The sequence below is a fragment of the Marmota marmota genome, unplaced genomic scaffold (assembly GCF_001458135.2).
Source record: "Marmota marmota marmota unplaced genomic scaffold, marMar, whole genome shotgun sequence".
Lineage (NCBI taxonomy): Eukaryota > Metazoa > Chordata > Mammalia > Rodentia > Sciuridae > Marmota > Marmota marmota.
Window position 1 is genome coordinate 22,577,350 of NW_026000240.1, and position 6,895 is coordinate 22,584,244.

Here is a 6,895-nt window from a genome sequence, read left to right on the forward strand (position 1 = left end):
ATGATACCAAAAAGCCAAAAGTTCACACCCCATTCAGATCAGTTCAGATTTCTTCCATCTATAGCTACTTCAAATAGAAAAGTTAAGACACTGCAACAGGCACTGTGCAGCCAACAAACCTAAAATACTTATCTGGTCCTTTAAAGTCTGCTGCCTCCTATTCTAAAGCATTTTTATTGGCCTTGTACTTAACTCAAAGTGACATCTGACACTACATACAACTTTTCTCTTTTATAGAAGGCCAACAAATTTTATGTGACTTATCTAAACTTAGATGCTTACGAGGAACTAAAATTTAGGTCTATATTCTGAATCCCAGTCTGGTCATCATCTTAATATTTTAGTGTACTTCTAAGATTCATCAAATAAAAATATGTATACTGACAGGCTCACTTTTAGAACAATGCTCTATCTAGAAACTTCAAAATGAATTAGAAATTGAAGGAAACAGAGTTCATGATGATCTGCGTGACAGAATTATGCCTTCCTATATGATGAACTCCACAAATAAAATTTTTACAGTTAAGCCTCAAGTTTAACCCAAGGACTAGCTGAATCACAAACTGAAACTGATTAAATGACAATTTGTTCATCAAGAAAATATTAAGTGCTTACTATGTACTAGATACTGTATGGAATAAAATGTAGATGCAAATCCTGCTGAGAACATCTAGTTAGTAGAAGCAATGTATGTATGCCTGTACACACATCTAAGATAAGATATGGGTGTGCTAGACATGGTGCATGATTATAATTCCAGCAACTCAGGAGGCTAAGGCATGAGGATTCCAAGTTTGAGCCCAGCTTTAGCTTCAACCTAGAGAGGCCCTGTCTCAAAATAAAAAATAAAGAGCTGGAGGCATAGCTCGGGGGTAATATAGCCCTGGGTTCAATCCCCAGTACTACGGGTTGGGGAAGATGTTATAGGAAATAAATGGTATTATTTTCACTTATCATTAGAGTAAATCAGAGAAGACTTACAGCAGAGCTGACATTCAAACCAGGCCTGTGAAGAAATAGGGAAGAATTAATGTGCAGAGAATGAAGAGGATGAGGAAGGGAACAAAGTGGCAGTTCCAGACCCAGGGCATTAGATACATCTATTTGCCTACTACATGGGGTGTGTGATGAGGTGGGAAATGACAGGTTATAAGGTTGGAAACTTATTTCCAAGCCGATGTAGAAGAAGTCTTGAATGCCACACTGTCTGGAACTTACTTAAACTTAGATAAAGCATTGGGGATCCAACCAATTTTGGGGTGTGGGTTGCAGCATGATTAAAGTTTGAGCCTTAGAAATAATCTGACAGCAGCAAGGTTACATAGATTCCAACTGACTGCTTGGATCTTTTTGGAAATGCTCAGGAGCTTAAGAGTCCTCCTTCCCTAGATACCACACTTTTGTAAAAAAACAGATGAAAGTCAGAAAGTCAATTATCTATTTGAATTGAAACAACTTTAAAAAAATATCTTCATTTCATGTTTGTTTGATTTATTTAATTATTTAGGTGCTAGTGATTGAACCCAGGGGCGCTTAACCACTGAGCTACATCCTCGGGTTTTATTTACAGACAGGGTCTCACTGAGTTGCTTAGGGCCTCGCTAAGGCTGGCTCTGAAATATTTTAAGATTTTACAAGAAAAACACACTATCAGTTCCTGGCAAAATGGGGACAGGGTTAATGGGATTGTTACCTGAGGGTTGATTTGAAACAGGTGGCTAGGGTTATGAAGTTAGGAAAAAAGTGAGCACCCCAAGGATTCTCTGAATGTACACTTTCCCAACATGGGGAAAAGGAGAGATACTGAAAAGGTCAGAAAAAAAATTAATTCTTGAATAAACTGTAGGAATATCAATGGGGGTATTGAAGAGATATTATGGATACAAAACTGGCACAATTTATCCAAGTTTGGAACCCAAATCACAGAAAGGCCAGTGAAGTTATTTTTTAAATTACAAATACAGGATTTCAGTGGAAGAAAGGGAATGACCTCTGTTTAACAGGCAACATATATGGTACTAGAGCAGCAGTTAGTTAGGACACCTAAGCCTCACTCTCTCACAGTTGTGAGATATACAGGAAGCCAACTAAATAATTAGGGGCCTGGAATCTAAGAGATAGGCAAAATTTGTGAACAGTCCTGACAACTGTTTTATTAGATTGCCATTGCCAGGAAAGATAAAAACAAGACCCAAGTTAGCACCTGGGAAATAGGTATTCAGGAAACAAAAGAGCAGACAAGGGAGCAGGAAAGGAATGGCTCCACAAGTAGAGAGCAGGGAGGCATAGAGTACATCAAGAATCACTTCTTATGGGCTACATACTGCCAACAGGCTAGAAACCATGATAAGAAAAGTACTGCATGCCTTGGAGGAAGGTCAGTTACCATGGCGCCAGTGCAACACTAAGAGGAAGTCACAAATGAGAGCTAGCTCCACAAATGACTCAGTTAACAAAGTTTAAACAGGTATGTAGGAGGCCATTAAGCTAGAAGTCTTTTCAGACTGATTAGTAAGAGCGCCCCATAAGGGAGAGAAGGATACTATTAAAATAAATTTGAGATCAGGTAACATAAGGGAAAAAAACAAAAAGGACTTTATGAGGTTCTCATAAAAGCAGGAGAAGCTGAACAAAACAATACAGCGGCAAGCTGGAGACCTGGATAAGAACCCTGGTTCTGTTATTCTTACCAGATGTACAACCCAGACATGTTACAAACTTGCCCGAGTCTCCCCTTAATGGGCCAAGTAGAATTAATTCTCAGCTCCCCGTACCGGCACCCCGAGTGCTGGGGATAGAACCAGAGCTCTTTTAACACTGAAACTTCTATGAAAACCCATCAGTACTATGGGGGAAAAACAAAAAAACAACTGTCCAAACACTGGGAGCATTATCATACCATGGGACACAATACCATCAAACACTAAGAACATTAAAAATAATACTACAGAAGACTAACCACATAAGAACATTTCATGATACTGCTCATCCATTCAAACAGTTTTTATTACATTTCTATTCACTGCTAGGACAGGCAAGGTGTTAGAGAACCAAAGATGACAAGATGTGTATAAGAAGCCTATAGGAGGGCTAGGGTTGTAGCTCAGAGGTAGTATGCTTGCCTGGCATGCCCAAGGCCTTGGGTTCAATCCCAGCACTAGAAGAAACTAGAAGAAAAAGAGGCAGTTTACAGTCTAGTAAACTAGGAGCACCATACTACGTAAAGCCACATAGTTAATCCAGTCTTAAGGCAAAGGGGGAATTCAAGGAGTTTTCCAGAGATCAAGCTAACATCTAAATAGTCAGCCAAGATAAGAGTCCCAGAAGAGGTGGGAAAGAATTACATGAAATGGTAGAGAGAGGTGAGAGTTTTTATGTCATGCTGAGGAACGCTGAGGGCAATGGAGATTTACGTGAAGTGGTACCTATAAAATATGCACTGAAGATTTCTGATAGGCAGCTGGTTTCAGTAATATAAAAAAGCCATATGACTACACATGCAGATATGGAGTCTCAACAGATAGTAATCAGTCACCAAAATAGGTAACTCTAAACAGGAAATCTGGAAAGTCACCACAAAGGTTATGAAAAAACCTAATATATCAATCTCTAAGCAAAGGCAAAGGAAAACCACTCTCTTTAGACATTAAGTGATAAAGTCAGCTAACTGCATATTTTAAAACTTTATACAGTTTTAAAAGACTGTTAAAATGTTAACAGTGGGGGCTGGGTATATAGCTCAGTTGGTAGAGTGCTTGCTTCACATGCACAAGGCCCTTGATTCAATCCCCAGTACCACACAAAAAGAAAAAAAAAATTAACAGTGGTTATAGTGATTTAAGATTACAGATGATTTCACTTCAAAATCAACATAATGAATGTATAATTAGAAAATAATAACATAAAAAATGTTTTCAGTCAGTGTTAAATGATTGGTCCTTAATAAATAATGATAAATTATGGAAAAGTTTTTACTATTGATAGCAAGTTTCCTTTTAGCTGAACTAGTTTAATTCTATGTATATACATTAAAAAGTCAATTTTTAAAAACTGAATTACTTTGGGGGTAGGGTAAAGTTGTACTATATTAAGGCACACACTAACATAGTCTAATTACAATGGTACCCAGAAAACAACACAACACAGACTTAGCCCTCTCCCTCCCTTCCCCTATAGGACTACTTCCTGGAAAGTCCAAGGAGTGTTGTCTTGCTCCTTCTGGGTGATGGCTCAGGACATGCCCTGCCTTGCTCTGCCACCACTATACCCACCTATGGCCTGTATTTACAACCTATGCACAAGGTACGGCAAGTCCTGTTACTTTCCAAACACTGCATATTTTTGTAAAGTTGCATTAATGTCACTCGCATAGGATATCACCTTATAAAACAAGGTGATACTGGGAGAATGTACACATTTGTCTTCCCCACTACAGTTAGACACCCAAGATGGGATGAAGTCTGACTTCCAGAGCAGAGAATTTACTGAGGCATGACCCAGATTGGGAGGAGATGACTGAGAAAATGGCACTTCATGGACCTACAATAAAAGAAAAGGCACATGAACAAAATATAAGTGCTAATTAAGTTTTGGTCTAGAATCCTCACTATGCTTAGAAACCAATATCTCAAGTTTTTAGTTAATGTTAATCTAATGCATTTATTGAAAACCTTAATTAACTCCAAAAAACCCTCCCACAAGCAGATGTCTTTAAATGCTATCACCTCATGGCACAGTTAAAAAGAAAAAGAAAAAGGTCTGGCCTTGGAGTCTGAAGGTCCAAGGTTCCTATTCTATCACCAACACACTGGGTAAATTTTGGCAAATCTGTAGCCTCAATTTTCTTACCCTGTTGCACAGAATGTATTTCTTAACTGTGGCTCACAGGAGGGAACTGGGCAAGATGAATGACTTTCAAGCTTTTTTGACTAGAAGCCACAGTAAGAAATGTATCTTACATCAGGATATCTGCATATAAAAAAATATGCAAACATTTCAGGAAACAACACTCTTAGAAAACTATTAAATAATAAACCTGATTTTTTACTATTTTGTTTCATCATTTTAAAAAAATTGTTAATTGCAACACATGGCCCTCTACCTAGTTTAAGTAACACAAGATGATCTCTAAACTTCTTTTACTCCTTTGACTATGACTATACTTCATGCACCAAAGTTATTTAATATTTGCAACATCAGCCAGTAGGCGCTAAATTTTCTTTGTCCTGTGTTGTCATAAATGGCAACTACTTATTCCTGATGTGTATTAATAAGTATGCAATAGTTCAGTTTGAGATACCAGTTCTAAGTATATTTCCATCACCCACCAAGTCTGCTTTAGAGGGCTGTTGTGAAAATCAAAAGAGGTGACACATGTGCATATGAGCATTTTGCAACTAATATAACCGAGTATAATTTATTAGCCAAATATAAAAGCACTCAAAATCTGTCTATAGCTGTTTTAAATACAGTAATTGTGATGTAACATGCAATATTTTCACTTTATCCAAAATGTTTACAGCAAAATTGATTTTTCATGGGTGCTTTTTAATATATGTAATACATTTGAGGGGAAGATCTCAGATTATAAGTGAATATATTTATAAAATTGTGGAAACAGAAGACCTTTCTCTACACACCAGCAGACCTGGCAGTTTTACAAGGTTAAAAACAAAATGATAACAATTTTTCCTCCCACCACCTACATTAAATTTAGGATTTAAAATGTTTTTTAGAAGGGCCAATGACTGGGGATGTAACTCAGTGATAGAACAACTGCCAAGGATGCACTCTTTTTTTTTAATTTTTTTTTTTGCGGGGGGTGGGGTACTGGGGATTGAACTCAGGGGCACTCAACCACTGAGCCACATCCCCAGCCCTTTTTATCATATTTTATTTAGAGACAGGGTCTCACTAAATTGCTCAGTGCCTCGCTTTTTGCTGAGGCTTATTTTGAACTTGCAATCCTCCCTGCCTCAGCCTTCCGAGCCACTGGGATTATAGGCATGCACTGCCATAGCCGGCTAAGAATGCACTTGATGAGCATGAAGGCAAAGTCAGCATTATCAAATTTACAAGTTTATAAAGTGCCTAATTTATCGTTTCTTGGATGACCAAATCAGAATTCTTTTTAAATGTCAATAAACTGGAACATTTTGATAAGAAAAATACAAATAAATGCAAAGTCCTACCAAAAAAGATTAAAGAATTAGGAGAGGTGCTAAAGGTATAGGTCAATGGAAGAGCAACTGCCTAGCATGTGCAAGAACCTGAATTTGATCCCCTGCCCTGAAAATAAATAAGAGAGAGCCAAAAAGAAAACTAGAATAAAACTTTGGTGCAAATGAAAAAGGGAGCTTTCTTATAAGTTTTTTTGTTTTGTTTTGATTTTTGGTACCAAGGATCCTCAGCCCTTTTTTATTTTGAGACAGGATCTCACTAGGTTGCTTACAGCCTCACTATGTTGCTGAGGCTGGCTTCAAACCTGCAATCAACCTGCCTCAGCCTCCTAAGCCACTGGAATTACAGGCATGCACCACCACACCAGCTTTCTTGTAAGTTTGTAAAATTAATAACACAGGTAAGAATACCTTCCTTGCTGATGAAGGTATAAGATACCACTATATATTCAGTTCAACTTTCAGTTGAAGTATGAATTGCAGAGGTTTCCAGGAAGGCACTATGACAACATGTATTCAAAATGCAAAGAGTTGGTAGAGTGCTTGCCTTACATGCACAAGGCCCTGGGTTCAATCCCCAGTACCACAAAAAAAACAAAAACAAAAACAAAAAAACACAACAAAAGGTACACACGAAAGGTGTACCAGTACAAATATATCCAAGGACATAAATGTGCAAAAACAAATATGCCAGGGGGAAGGAAATATAAGGCAGG

At 37.8% G+C, this 6,895-nt stretch overlaps 1 long non-coding RNA gene across 1 annotated transcript; it reads right to left on the reverse strand.

Annotated features, from left to right (window-relative positions):
• Window positions 1-3,988: 3,988 nt before the first annotated feature.
• Window positions 3,989-5,839, reverse strand: LOC125613629. Its single transcript, XR_007344187.1, has 2 exons — window positions 4,849-5,839; window positions 3,989-4,539 (listed from the first exon to the last, which is right to left on the reverse strand). It is a non-coding gene; the product is annotated as an uncharacterized LOC125613629 (long non-coding RNA).
• Window positions 5,840-6,895: the final 1,056 nt, after the last annotated feature.